At 50.0% G+C, this 14,473-nt stretch overlaps 7 non-coding genes and 3 pseudogenes across 7 annotated transcripts; all 10 read right to left on the bottom strand.

Annotated features, from left to right (window-relative positions):
* Positions 1 to 1,523: 1,523 nt before the first annotated feature.
* LOC142654492 (U2 spliceosomal RNA) lies at positions 1,524 to 1,625 on the bottom strand (annotated as a pseudogene).
* Positions 1,626 to 2,911: 1,286 nt separating this feature from the next.
* LOC142653344 (U2 spliceosomal RNA) lies at positions 2,912 to 3,102 on the bottom strand. The gene has a single exon (XR_012848280.1). It is a non-coding gene; the product is annotated as a U2 spliceosomal RNA (small nuclear RNA).
* A 1,286-nt stretch (positions 3,103 to 4,388) lies between these two features.
* On the bottom strand, positions 4,389 to 4,580 carry LOC142654300 (U2 spliceosomal RNA). Its single transcript, XR_012848986.1, has one exon. It is a non-coding gene; the product is annotated as a U2 spliceosomal RNA (small nuclear RNA).
* Positions 4,581 to 5,367: 787 nt separating this feature from the next.
* Positions 5,368 to 5,437, bottom strand: LOC142654680 (U2 spliceosomal RNA; annotated as a pseudogene).
* A 1,286-nt stretch (positions 5,438 to 6,723) lies between these two features.
* On the bottom strand, positions 6,724 to 6,913 carry LOC142654087 (U2 spliceosomal RNA). The gene has a single exon (XR_012848867.1). It is a non-coding gene; the product is annotated as a U2 spliceosomal RNA (small nuclear RNA).
* A 790-nt stretch (positions 6,914 to 7,703) lies between these two features.
* LOC142654681 (U2 spliceosomal RNA) lies at positions 7,704 to 7,773 on the bottom strand (annotated as a pseudogene).
* A 1,286-nt stretch (positions 7,774 to 9,059) lies between these two features.
* Positions 9,060 to 9,250, bottom strand: LOC142653346 (U2 spliceosomal RNA). Its single transcript, XR_012848282.1, has one exon. It is a non-coding gene; the product is annotated as a U2 spliceosomal RNA (small nuclear RNA).
* A 1,286-nt stretch (positions 9,251 to 10,536) lies between these two features.
* On the bottom strand, positions 10,537 to 10,727 carry LOC142653347 (U2 spliceosomal RNA). The gene has a single exon (XR_012848283.1). It is a non-coding gene; the product is annotated as a U2 spliceosomal RNA (small nuclear RNA).
* Positions 10,728 to 12,013: 1,286 nt separating this feature from the next.
* On the bottom strand, positions 12,014 to 12,204 carry LOC142653348 (U2 spliceosomal RNA). Its single transcript, XR_012848284.1, has one exon. It is a non-coding gene; the product is annotated as a U2 spliceosomal RNA (small nuclear RNA).
* A 1,282-nt stretch (positions 12,205 to 13,486) lies between these two features.
* LOC142653349 (U2 spliceosomal RNA) lies at positions 13,487 to 13,677 on the bottom strand. Its single transcript, XR_012848285.1, has one exon. It is a non-coding gene; the product is annotated as a U2 spliceosomal RNA (small nuclear RNA).
* Between the last annotated feature and the right edge of the window lie 796 nt (positions 13,678 to 14,473).

The raw sequence follows: 14,473 nt of genomic DNA on the forward strand, positions 1-14,473 counted from the left end.
CCTCCAGGGAGAGGACTCCAGCAGCTGGAGGGGAAGATGTTAGTGCTGCTGGAGCTGGGGAGAAGGGAGGCTGGGTTGGGAGAGGTGCAGGTGACAGGACCACTGAGATGGGTGGGTAGGAGAAGGTGAGAGCCTCAGTGGGGGTGACAGGGGTTGGGGACGGGGGGGTGGGGAGGGCCGGGCGAGGGAGGGTGGGAAGGGTAGGGCGAGGGAGGGCCGGGAGAGGGGGGGGAGGGACTGTCGTCTTCTTACCATCCTTCTTTTTCCCGGTCTTCTGTGCCGCTGGAGCTCTGGCTGGGGCGGGGTTCCCTCTGGCTGGAGCTTTCGCTGCTACAGTTGCCCAGGATCGATCCCTCTTCGGGCAGTCCTTGTAAGAGTGGGCTGCTTGTCCGCAGAGGTTGCACATTGTCCGTTTCGGGCAGTCTTTGGTCTCGTGTCCTGTTACCCGGCAGTTCTTGCAGGCGTCCTCCTTGCAGTCCTTCACCGAATGACCCTTCTTGCTGCATCTCCTGCAGATCTGCGGCATGTCCGGGTAATAGATGAGGCCGTAGGAGTTGCCCAGCGAGAATGACTGGGGCAGGTGCTGGAGGCCGTCTTCCGCGCTCGAATCCTTGTTCAGTCGGACGATTACCGACCACTTGCCAGTCCAGAAGCCGAGTCCGTTCAGGATGTGGGTGGGTTCCCTCACCACTGTGCAGAACCGCTTCAGGAGCGTGGTGATGTCTTTGCCGGGGGTGTGTGGGTTCCGCATTGAGACCGTCACCCGCCTTTCCTCTCTTTGGACAGGGCAGTTGCCCACAAAGCGAGAGAAAGGGGATTCAGGCCTCGCCGCTTTCACCATCTCCCAGTACCTTCTGCAGATGTTGATCGAAGCGAAGGTCACGAAGAACATCCCGGTCATGAAGGCCTGGATACTGATGGTCTCCGGCTTAGCGAAGCCCTGATCCAGGAGCATCTTCTGGCAGAACACTTCTTCCGTCATGTCCGGCACTCTCCCGTCCACCTCCTTGAGCTTCAGGGCCACCGTCTGCTTCATCCAGGGCTCCAGGGTTGGAGCAGCCTGGTTCGGCTTCCTGGTGGCCTGTTGGCTTGAGGAGGCTTCAGGAGGAGATGTCCTGGCCTGGGCCGGCTCACCTGGTCCATCAGCCTTCTCCTTCTGGGTGGCAGGGTTGCTGGTTGAGGCCATGGCTTCTTCCAGCTGTTCCTGTCGCTTGGGGAGGATCTTCGATAGCTCTTTCCCGAAGGGGACGGAGCTATGCAAATCTTCTCCTTGCTGGCCGAGGTTCTTCCACGAAATTTCTTCCGCAGCGGTTCCTCGTCGAGCTTCTTCTTCTGCGGCCGAGCTTCTTCGAAGATCCCCTTCAGCGGCGGCTCTTCTCCGAAGTTCTCCTTCTTCTTCCCGGCAGCGATCTCCCGGAGCTTCTTCCTCGATGGCGGCTTCTCCCTTCTGGATCGTCGTCTTCGCTGGTTCTTCTCCGCAGTTCGTCGCCGGCTTCGTCTGGAACGCTCTTGGATCGCTAAGCTAGTGTTTATAGCCCCCAGTGGTTCTCCGAGCTATCTATCCTTACAAGGACTGATAAGAACAGATACTACACTTGATCTTAGCCAAAAGGCCGAGAAGCGATAACCCGAGCGGCCCTTGCCTTGCCCGAGCCTGTCCCATACTGCTGTTCACCCCTTGCAGCGATTCAGCCTACTCCTAGGCAATTCCATGGGGCCCTGCAGGCTCACACACATTTACAGCTACTAAGCGGGAGGTGAATAAAGGCCGGAGAGGAAGCCAGACAGGATTTGCTTCTTTTGCTTGCACCACAATGCAGTGCTGAAAGAGGAGGAATCTACATAAAAACGCCTTCCTGGCAACGCCCAAATGCCCTCCTGCCATGCAGATAAACACTGGCAGCGGCAGCAAGTGCATGCCCACAGCCACCCCTTGTTCCTTCACACCTTGTATCAGCTTTAATCCAGTCCTGTGCTGCCTGCTGAGCAGCACTGAACAACACTGCCTGGGCCCAGGCTTTTATCTCTGAGGCAGGCCCCATTATGATGTCAGAAAGCTGGCTCTGGAATCCTGAGGGCTCCACTATGACACGTGCAAAGTTCCGTCTGAACTTTATATAAGACTGTGAGGCTCAGTCAGTCACTCAGTGTTGCCTGAGAGGGCAACACTGCAACAGCCGGCCGCCAGGCTGTCTTTTTTTTGCACATTTATTTGCCTCCAGGAGGCCACAAGAGGGAGACAAGGGACTGCAAAATGGAAAATAGGCATCCACCAACTTTACAGACAACTTCTCTTTGCTCCTACAACCTCCATCCTTGCACAGTTTGTTATTCTTCCAGGTAACATAGTAACAAATCCAAATTGCTGCTCTCTTTGTAGGCAAGCAAGGGTTTGTTGCAACTGCAATTCTTACTTCTTCTTGAAATGTAGGGACGACAGTACATTCCATCACATCCACCTAGTGTACACAGGTAGGTCCATTGTGGCGGGTAGGCGGCTGGCTGCTTTAATGGCTGTTTGCTGTTCCCCTACTCCACTCCACTCCACTATTTGACTGTGGTGCTGCATCAATCAGTGGCTGGCTCAGGTGCAGCTCTTTAACTTACCTAGGAGGGAGGGAGGGAGGGAGGGCGGAGAGAAGACAAGGAAGGTGAATGAGCTGTTCCAATGTGAAATGCCGGAAACACAGAAACACAGAAGACACACACACACACACACACAACAAGAGGTGGCAATGTATTCATTAATTGCATTTAATAAATGAGCTCATTATCACACATGACTGTACAAATGCATTGTCCAACAGGTGTTGAAATAATGGGATTAAAAGGGGAGATCCCTTCAGAAAGACAGAAACAATGGCAAAGAGAAAAAACACTTTTGGAATCTGATTTTAGTCAACACATAAGGGAAGGGTGCACCGGTCCTGGAAATACTGCAATACCAGGTCAATGCGTGGAGTGGACAGAGCAAGCTCTATTTCCATCTCCCTGTTCTAAAAATCCATTTAATATATGGTCCCCAGATAGGGGACGTATCAGATATTAAACTGATAAGAACAGATACTACACTTGATCTTAGCCAAAAGGCCGAGAAGCGATAACCCGAGCGGCCCTTGCCTTGCCCGAGCCTGTCCCATACTGCTGTTCACCCCTTGCAGCGATTCAGCCTACTCCTAGGCAATTCCATGGGGCCCTGCAGGCTCACACACATTTACAGCTACTAAGCGGGAGGTGAATAAAGGCCGGAGAGGAAGCCAGACAGGATTTGCTTCTTTTGCTTGCACCACAATGCAGTGCTGAAAGAGGAGGAATCTACATAAAAACGCCTTCCTGGCAACGCCCAAATGCCCTCCTGCCATGCAGATAAACACTGGCAGCGGCAGCAAGTGCATGCCCACAGCCACCCCTTGTTCCTTCACACCTTGTATCAGCTTTAATCCAGTCCTGTGCTGCCTGCTGAGCAGCACTGAACAACACTGCCTGGGCCCAGGCTTTTATCTCTGAGGCAGGCCCCATTATGATGTCAGAAAGCTGGCTCTGGAATCCTGAGGGCTCCACTATGACACGTGCAAAGTTCCGTCTGAACTTTATATAAGACTGTGAGGCTCAGTCAGTCACTCAGTGTTGCCTGAGAGGGCAACACTGCAACAGCCGGCCGCCAGGCTGTCTTTTTTTTGCACATTTATTTGCCTCCAGGAGGCCACAAGAGGGAGACAAGGGACTGCAAAATGGAAAATAGGCATCCACCAACTTTACAGACAACTTCTCTTTGCTCCTACAACCTCCATCCTTGCACAGTTTGTTATTCTTCCAGGTAACATAGTAACAAATCCAAATTGCTGCTCTCTTTGTAGGCAAGCAAGGGTTTGTTGCAACTGCAATTCTTACTTCTTCTTGAAATGTAGGGACGACAGTACATTCCATCACATCCACCTAGTGTACACAGGTAGGTCCATTGTGGCGGGTAGGCGGCTGGCTGCTTTAATGGCTGTTTGCTGTTCCCCTACTCCACTCCACTCCACTATTTGACTGTGGTGCTGCATCAATCAGTGGCTGGCTCAGGTGCAGCTCTTTAACTTACCTAGGAGGGAGGGAGGGAGGGAGGGCGGAGAGAAGACAAGGAAGGTGAATGAGCTGTTCCAATGTGAAATGCCGGAAACACAGAAACACAGAAGACACACACACACACACACACAACAAGAGGTGGCAATGTATTCATTAATTGCATTTAATAAATGAGCTCATTATCACACATGACTGTACAAATGCATTGTCCAACAGGTGTTGAAATAATGGGATTAAAAGGGGAGATCCCTTCAGAAAGACAGAAACAATGGCAAAGAGAAAAAACACTTTTGGAATCTGATTTTAGTCAACACATAAGGGAAGGGTGCACCGGTCCTGGAAATACTGCAATACCAGGTCAATGCGTGGAGTGGACAGAGCAAGCTCTATTTCCATCTCCCTGTTCTAAAAATCCATTTAATATATGGTCCCCAGATAGGGGACGTATCAGATATTAAACTGATAAGAACAGATTTTTTTTTTTTTTTTTTTTTTTTTTTTGAAAGCCCGAGTCGTGCTTTCTATCACCCAAGTGCATAAAAAGTGCAGAGGTGCCACACAAAAAGTGCACAAGGATGCGGTCTATCGCAGCCCTTCTCTTAAAAGAGAGAGGCCCCGCATAACCATTCCCTGACCCTCCAAACCATAGGCCTAGAGGATCAAGGATCGATGGTCCCCCCTCGCCGAAGCTTAGGGAGACCCAAACACACTCCTAGGCTTCTACCTGGGCTGCCACCCCAGTGTCCACCTAGGAGCCTGCATCCTAGTTGCACCTCCCCTCCGAAGAAGGGAGGCCGGGTTGCAGGGGAAAAAGGAACCAGAAGGCCACACATTTTCCCCCTAGACCTCAGGAGGGTCCCAAAAGGGCACCGCATCCCAAAATCCTTGTGACAAAAGTGACAAACACACAGTGAAAAACAAAATTAAATAAGTGGATGTGCGCTGTGATACAGCCTGGACATCCGCCAGGTATAAAAAATTCCTCATCTCCCAGCCAGAAGGCCGGGAGAATAAAGGTGTGTGCTCATATAGCGTGAAAGAGAGTGCGTGCAAGTGTGCCTTCACTCAGTGGGATCCCACCCCCAGTGAGTTAGGGCACCCCAGGGTCACCAGCCCTGGGGCACATAGCAACTCGGGCTTCCAAACTACCCGGCCTAATGACCTCGATCCGGCGGTCGCCTGGTCACCTACAAATGGTACCTTTAAACCAAATGCGTACACCAGAGCGATGACCGTTGTGGTTCCCTGCCCTCACCTCGGCGTTCTGTCATCCCCCTACGATGGCCCACGTACCACCGGCAGGGATGATTACTAACCTCAGCTTGAGCAGGTACTACACTTGATCTTAGCCAAAAGGCCGAGAAGCGATAACCCGAGCGGCCCTTGCCTTGCCCGAGCCTGTCCCATACTGCTGTTCACCCCTTGCAGCGATTCAGCCTACTCCTAGGCAATTCCATGGGGCCCTGCAGGCTCACACACATTTACAGCTACTAAGCGGGAGGTGAATAAAGGCCGGAGAGGAAGCCAGACAGGATTTGCTTCTTTTGCTTGCACCACAATGCAGTGCTGAAAGAGGAGGAATCTACATAAAAACGCCTTCCTGGCAACGCCCAAATGCCCTCCTGCCATGCAGATAAACACTGGCAGCGGCAGCAAGTGCATGCCCACAGCCACCCCTTGTTCCTTCACACCTTGTATCAGCTTTAATCCAGTCCTGTGCTGCCTGCTGAGCAGCACTGAACAACACTGCCTGGGCCCAGGCTTTTATCTCTGAGGCAGGCCCCATTATGATGTCAGAAAGCTGGCTCTGGAATCCTGAGGGCTCCACTATGACACGTGCAAAGTTCCGTCTGAACTTTATATAAGACTGTGAGGCTCAGTCAGTCACTCAGTGTTGCCTGAGAGGGCAACACTGCAACAGCCGGCCGCCAGGCTGTCTTTTTTTTGCACATTTATTTGCCTCCAGGAGGCCACAAGAGGGAGACAAGGGACTGCAAAATGGAAAATAGGCATCCACCAACTTTACAGACAACTTCTCTTTGCTCCTACAACCTCCATCCTTGCACAGTTTGTTATTCTTCCAGGTAACATAGTAACAAATCCAAATTGCTGCTCTCTTTGTAGGCAAGCAAGGGTTTGTTGCAACTGCAATTCTTACTTCTTCTTGAAATGTAGGGACGACAGTACATTCCATCACATCCACCTAGTGTACACAGGTAGGTCCATTGTGGCGGGTAGGCGGCTGGCTGCTTTAATGGCTGTTTGCTGTTCCCCTACTCCACTCCACTCCACTATTTGACTGTGGTGCTGCATCAATCAGTGGCTGGCTCAGGTGCAGCTCTTTAACTTACCTAGGAGGGAGGGAGGGAGGGAGGGCGGAGAGAAGACAAGGAAGGTGAATGAGCTGTTCCAATGTGAAATGCCGGAAACACAGAAACACAGAAGACACACACACACACACACACAACAAGAGGTGGCAATGTATTCATTAATTGCATTTAATAAATGAGCTCATTATCACACATGACTGTACAAATGCATTGTCCAACAGGTGTTGAAATAATGGGATTAAAAGGGGAGATCCCTTCAGAAAGACAGAAACAATGGCAAAGAGAAAAAACACTTTTGGAATCTGATTTTAGTCAACACATAAGGGAAGGGTGCACCGGTCCTGGAAATACTGCAATACCAGGTCAATGCGTGGAGTGGACAGAGCAAGCTCTATTTCCATCTCCCTGTTCTAAAAATCCATTTAATATATGGTCCCCAGATAGGGGACGTATCAGATATTAAACTGATAAGAACAGATTTTTTTTTTTTTTTTTTTTTTTTTTTAAAAAGCCCGAGTCGTGCTTTCTATCACCCAAGTGCATAAAAAGTGCAGAGGTGCCACACAAAAAGTGCACAAGGATGCGGTCTATCGCAGCCCTTCTCTTAAAAGAGAGAGGCCCCGCATAACCATTCCCTGACCCTCCAAACCATAGGCCTAGAGGATCAAGGATCGATGGTCCCCCCTCGCCGAAGCTTAGGGAGACCCAAACACACTCCTAGGCTTCTACCTGGGCTGCCACCCCAGTGTCCACCTAGGAGCCTGCATCCTAGTTGCACCTCCCCTCCGAAGAAGGGAGGCCGGGTTGCAGGGGAAAAAGGAACCAGAAGGCCACACATTTTCCCCCTAGACCTCAGGAGGGTCCCAAAAGGGCACCGCATCCCAAAATCCTTGTGACAAACGTGACAAACACACAGTGAAAAACAAAATTAAATAAGTGGATGTGCGCTGTGATACAGCCTGGACATCCGCCAGGTATAAAAAAATTCCTCATCTCCCAGCCAGAAGGCCGGGAGAATAAAGGTGTGTGCTCATATAGCGTGAAAGAGAGTGCGTGCAAGTGTGCCTTCACTCAGTGGGATCCCACCCCCAGTGAGTTAGGGCACCCCAGGGTCACCAGCCCTGGGGCACATAGCAACTCGGGCTTTCAAACTACCCGACCTCCTGACCTCGATCCGGCGGTCGCCTGGTCACCTACAAATGGTACCTTTAAACCAAATGCGTACACCAGAGCGATGACCGTTGTGGTTCCCTGCCCTCACCTCGGCGTTCTGTCATCCCCCTACGATGGCCCACGTACCACCGGCAGGGATGATTACTAACCTCAGCTTGAGCAGGTACTACACTTGATCTTAGCCAAAAGGCCGAGAAGCGATAACCCGAGCGGCCCTTGCCTTGCCCGAGCCTGTCCCATACTGCTGTTCACCCCTTGCAGCGATTCAGCCTACTCCTAGGCAATTCCATGGGGCCCTGCAGGCTCACACACATTTACAGCTACTAAGCGGGAGGTGAATAAAGGCCGGAGAGGAAGCCAGACAGGATTTGCTTCTTTTGCTTGCACCACAATGCAGTGCTGAAAGAGGAGGAATCTACATAAAAACGCCTTCCTGGCAACGCCCAAATGCCCTCCTGCCATGCAGATAAACACTGGCAGCGGCAGCAAGTGCATGCCCACAGCCACCCCTTGTTCCTTCACACCTTGTATCAGCTTTAATCCAGTCCTGTGCTGCCTGCTGAGCAGCACTGAACAACACTGCCTGGGCCCAGGCTTTTATCTCTGAGGCAGGCCCCATTATGATGTCAGAAAGCTGGCTCTGGAATCCTGAGGGCTCCACTATGACACGTGCAAAGTTCCGTCTGAACTTTATATAAGACTGTGAGGCTCAGTCAGTCACTCAGTGTTGCCTGAGAGGGCAACACTGCAACAGCCGGCCGCCAGGCTGTCTTTTTTTTGCACATTTATTTGCCTCCAGGAGGCCACAAGAGGGAGACAAGGGACTGCAAAATGGAAAATAGGCATCCACCAACTTTACAGACAACTTCTCTTTGCTCCTACAACCTCCATCCTTGCACAGTTTGTTATTCTTCCAGGTAACATAGTAACAAATCCAAATTGCTGCTCTCTTTGTAGGCAAGCAAGGGTTTGTTGCAACTGCAATTCTTACTTCTTCTTGAAATGTAGGGACGACAGTACATTCCATCACATCCACCTAGTGTACACAGGTAGGTCCATTGTGGCGGGTAGGCGGCTGGCTGCTTTAATGGCTGTTTGCTGTTCCCCTACTCCACTCCACTCCACTATTTGACTGTGGTGCTGCATCAATCAGTGGCTGGCTCAGGTGCAGCTCTTTAACTTACCTAGGAGGGAGGGAGGGAGGGAGGGCGGAGAGAAGACAAGGAAGGTGAATGAGCTGTTCCAATGTGAAATGCCGGAAACACAGAAACACAGAAGACACACACACACACACACACAACAAGAGGTGGCAATGTATTCATTAATTGCATTTAATAAATGAGCTCATTATCACACATGACTGTACAAATGCATTGTCCAACAGGTGTTGAAATAATGGGATTAAAAGGGGAGATCCCTTCAGAAAGACAGAAACAATGGCAAAGAGAAAAAACACTTTTGGAATCTGATTTTAGTCAACACATAAGGGAAGGGTGCACCGGTCCTGGAAATACTGCAATACCAGGTCAATGCGTGGAGTGGACAGAGCAAGCTCTATTTCCATCTCCCTGTTCTAAAAATCCATTTAATATATGGTCCCCAGATAGGGGACGTATCAGATATTAAACTGATAAGAACAGATACTACACTTGATCTTAGCCAAAAGGCCGAGAAGCGATAACCCGAGCGGCCCTTGCCTTGCCCGAGCCTGTCCCATACTGCTGTTCACCCCTTGCAGCGATTCAGCCTACTCCTAGGCAATTCCATGGGGCCCTGCAGGCTCACACACATTTACAGCTACTAAGCGGGAGGTGAATAAAGGCCGGAGAGGAAGCCAGACAGGATTTGCTTCTTTTGCTTGCACCACAATGCAGTGCTGAAAGAGGAGGAATCTACATAAAAACGCCTTCCTGGCAACGCCCAAATGCCCTCCTGCCATGCAGATAAACACTGGCAGCGGCAGCAAGTGCATGCCCACAGCCACCCCTTGTTCCTTCACACCTTGTATCAGCTTTAATCCAGTCCTGTGCTGCCTGCTGAGCAGCACTGAACAACACTGCCTGGGCCCAGGCTTTTATCTCTGAGGCAGGCCCCATTATGATGTCAGAAAGCTGGCTCTGGAATCCTGAGGGCTCCACTATGACACGTGCAAAGTTCCGTCTGAACTTTATATAAGACTGTGAGGCTCAGTCAGTCACTCAGTGTTGCCTGAGAGGGCAACACTGCAACAGCCGGCCGCCAGGCTGTCTTTTTTTTGCACATTTATTTGCCTCCAGGAGGCCACAAGAGGGAGACAAGGGACTGCAAAATGGAAAATAGGCATCCACCAACTTTACAGACAACTTCTCTTTGCTCCTACAACCTCCATCCTTGCACAGTTTGTTATTCTTCCAGGTAACATAGTAACAAATCCAAATTGCTGCTCTCTTTGTAGGCAAGCAAGGGTTTGTTGCAACTGCAATTCTTACTTCTTCTTGAAATGTAGGGACGACAGTACATTCCATCACATCCACCTAGTGTACACAGGTAGGTCCATTGTGGCGGGTAGGCGGCTGGCTGCTTTAATGGCTGTTTGCTGTTCCCCTACTCCACTCCACTCCACTATTTGACTGTGGTGCTGCATCAATCAGTGGCTGGCTCAGGTGCAGCTCTTTAACTTACCTAGGAGGGAGGGAGGGAGGGAGGGCGGAGAGAAGACAAGGAAGGTGAATGAGCTGTTCCAATGTGAAATGCCGGAAACACAGAAACACAGAAGACACACACACACACACACACAACAAGAGGTGGCAATGTATTCATTAATTGCATTTAATAAATGAGCTCATTATCACACATGACTGTACAAATGCATTGTCCAACAGGTGTTGAAATAATGGGATTAAAAGGGGAGATCCCTTCAGAAAGACAGAAACAATGGCAAAGAGAAAAAACACTTTTGGAATCTGATTTTAGTCAACACATAAGGGAAGGGTGCACCGGTCCTGGAAATACTGCAATACCAGGTCAATGCGTGGAGTGGACAGAGCAAGCTCTATTTCCATCTCCCTGTTCTAAAAATCCATTTAATATATGGTCCCCAGATAGGGGACGTATCAGATATTAAACTGATAAGAACAGATACTACACTTGATCTTAGCCAAAAGGCCGAGAAGCGATAACCCGAGCGGCCCTTGCCTTGCCCGAGCCTGTCCCATACTGCTGTTCACCCCTTGCAGCGATTCAGCCTACTCCTAGGCAATTCCATGGGGCCCTGCAGGCTCACACACATTTACAGCTACTAAGCGGGAGGTGAATAAAGGCCGGAGAGGAAGCCAGACAGGATTTGCTTCTTTTGCTTGCACCACAATGCAGTGCTGAAAGAGGAGGAATCTACATAAAAACGCCTTCCTGGCAACGCCCAAATGCCCTCCTGCCATGCAGATAAACACTGGCAGCGGCAGCAAGTGCATGCCCACAGCCACCCCTTGTTCCTTCACACCTTGTATCAGCTTTAATCCAGTCCTGTGCTGCCTGCTGAGCAGCACTGAACAACACTGCCTGGGCCCAGGCTTTTATCTCTGAGGCAGGCCCCATTATGATGTCAGAAAGCTGGCTCTGGAATCCTGAGGGCTCCACTATGACACGTGCAAAGTTCCGTCTGAACTTTATATAAGACTGTGAGGCTCAGTCAGTCACTCAGTGTTGCCTGAGAGGGCAACACTGCAACAGCCGGCCGCCAGGCTGTCTTTTTTTTGCACATTTATTTGCCTCCAGGAGGCCACAAGAGGGAGACAAGGGACTGCAAAATGGAAAATAGGCATCCACCAACTTTACAGACAACTTCTCTTTGCTCCTACAACCTCCATCCTTGCACAGTTTGTTATTCTTCCAGGTAACATAGTAACAAATCCAAATTGCTGCTCTCTTTGTAGGCAAGCAAGGGTTTGTTGCAACTGCAATTCTTACTTCTTCTTGAAATGTAGGGACGACAGTACATTCCATCACATCCACCTAGTGTACACAGGTAGGTCCATTGTGGCGGGTAGGCGGCTGGCTGCTTTAATGGCTGTTTGCTGTTCCCCTACTCCACTCCACTCCACTATTTGACTGTGGTGCTGCATCAATCAGTGGCTGGCTCAGGTGCAGCTCTTTAACTTACCTAGGAGGGAGGGAGGGAGGGAGGGCGGAGAGAAGACAAGGAAGGTGAATGAGCTGTTCCAATGTGAAATGCCGGAAACACAGAAACACAGAAGACACACACACACACACACACAACAAGAGGTGGCAATGTATTCATTAATTGCATTTAATAAATGAGCTCATTATCACACATGACTGTACAAATGCATTGTCCAACAGGTGTTGAAATAATGGGATTAAAAGGGGAGATCCCTTCAGAAAGACAGAAACAATGGCAAAGAGAAAAAACACTTTTGGAATCTGATTTTAGTCAACACATAAGGGAAGGGTGCACCGGTCCTGGAAATACTGCAATACCAGGTCAATGCGTGGAGTGGACAGAGCAAGCTCTATTTCCATCTCCCTGTTCTAAAAATCCATTTAATATATGGTCCCCAGATAGGGGACGTATCAGATATTAAACTGATAAGAACAGATACTACACTTGATCTTAGCCAAAAGGCCGAGAAGCGATAACCCGAGCGGCCCTTGCCTTGCCCGAGCCTGTCCCATACTGCTGTTCACCCCTTGCAGCGATTCAGCCTACTCCTAGGCAATTCCATGGGGCCCTGCAGGCTCACACACATTTACAGCTACTAAGCGGGAGGTGAATAAAGGCCGGAGAGGAAGCCAGACAGGATTTGCTTCTTTTGCTTGCACCACAATGCAGTGCTGAAAGAGGAGGAATCTACATAAAAACGCCTTCCTGGCAACGCCCAAATGCCCTCCTGCCATGCAGATAAACACTGGCAGCGGCAGCAAGTGCATGCCCACAGCCACCCCTTGTTCCTTCACACCTTGTATCAGCTTTAATCCAGTCCTGTGCTGCCTGCTGAGCAGCACTGAACAACACTGCCTGGGCCCAGGCTTTTATCTCTGAGGCAGGCCCCATTATGATGTCAGAAAGCTGGCTCTGGAATCCTGAGGGCTCCACTATGACACGTGCAAAGTTCCGTCTGAACTTTATATAAGACTGTGAGGCTCAGTCAGTCACTCAGTGTTGCCTGAGAGGGCAACACTGCAACAGCCGGCCGCCAGGCTGTCTTTTTTTTGCACATTTATTTGCCTCCAGGAGGCCACAAGAGGGAGACAAGGGACTGCAAAATGGAAAATAGGCATCCACCAACTTTACAGACAACTTCTCTTTGCTCCTACAACCTCCATCCTTGCACAGTTTGTTATTCTTCCAGGTAACATAGTAACAAATCCAAATTGCTGCTCTCTTTGTAGGCAAGCAAGGGTTTGTTGCAACTGCAATTCTTACTTCTTCTTGAAATGTAGGGACGACAGTACATTCCATCACATCCACCTAGTGTACACAGGTAGGTCCATTGTGGCGGGTAGGCGGCTGGCTGCTTTAATGGCTGTTTGCTGTTCCCCTACTCCACTCCACTCCACTATTTGACTGTGGTGCTGCATCAATCAGTGGCTGGCTCAGGTGCAGCTCTTTAACTTACCTAGGAGGGAGGGAGGGAGGGCGGAGAGAAGACAAGGAAGGTGAATGAGCTGTTCCAATGTGAAATGCCGGAAACACAGAAACACAGAAGACACACACACACACACACACAACAAGAGGTGGCAATGTATTCATTAATTGCATTTAATAAATGAGCTCATTATCACACATGACTGTACAAATGCATTGTCCAACAGGTGTTGAAATAATGGGATTAAAAGGGGAGATCCCTTCAGAAAGACAGAAACAATGGCAAAGAGAAAAAACACTTTTGGAATCTGATTTTAGTCAACACATAAGGGAAGGGTGCACCGGTCCTGGAAATACTGCAATACCAGGTCAATGCGTGGAGTGGACAGAGCAAGCTCTATTTCCATCTCCCTGTTCTAAAAATCCATTTAATATATGGTCCCCAGATAGGGGACGTATCAGATATTAAACTGATAAGAACAGATACTACACTTGATCTTAGCCAAAAGGCCGAGAAGCGATAACCCGAGCGGCCCTTGCCTTGCCCGAGCCTGTCCCATACTGCTGTTCACCCCTTGCAGCGATTCAGCCTACTCCTAGGCAATTCCATGGGGCCCTGCAGGCTCACACACATTTACAGCTACTAAGCGGGAGGTGAATAAAGGCCGGAGAGGAAGCCAGACAGGATTTGCTTCTTTTGCTTGCACCACAATGCAGTGCTGAAAGAGGAGGAATCTACATAAAAACGCCTTCCTGGCAACGCCCAAATGCCCTCCTGCCATGCAGATAAACACTGGCAGCGGCAGCAAGTGCATGCCCACAGCCACCCCTTGTTCCTTCACACCTTGTATCAGCTTTAATCCAGTCCTGTGCTGCCTGCTGAGCAGCACTGAACAACACTGCCTGGGCCCAGGCTTTTATCTCTGAGGCAGGCCCCATTATGATGTCAGAAAGCTGGCTCTGGAATCCTGAGGGCTCCACTATGACACGTGCAAAGTTCCGTCTGAACTTTATATAAGACTGTGAGGCTCAGTCAGTCACTCAGTGTTGCCTGAGAGGGCAACACTGCAACAGCCGGCCGCCAGGCTGTCTTTTTTTTGCACATTTATTTGCCTCCAGGAGGCCACAAGAGGGAGACAAGGGACTGCAAAATGGAAAATAGGCATCCACCAACTTTACAGACAACTTCTCTTTGCTCCTACAACCTCCATCCTTGCACAGTTTGTTATTCTTCCAGGTAACATAGTAACAAATCCAAATTGCTGCTCTCTTTGTAGGCAAGCAAGGGTTTGTTGCAACTGCAATTCTTACTTCTTCT

Source organism: Rhinoderma darwinii, chromosome 5 (genome assembly GCF_050947455.1).
Source record: "Rhinoderma darwinii isolate aRhiDar2 chromosome 5, aRhiDar2.hap1, whole genome shotgun sequence".
In the NCBI taxonomy this organism is placed as follows: domain Eukaryota; kingdom Metazoa; phylum Chordata; class Amphibia; order Anura; family Rhinodermatidae; genus Rhinoderma; species Rhinoderma darwinii.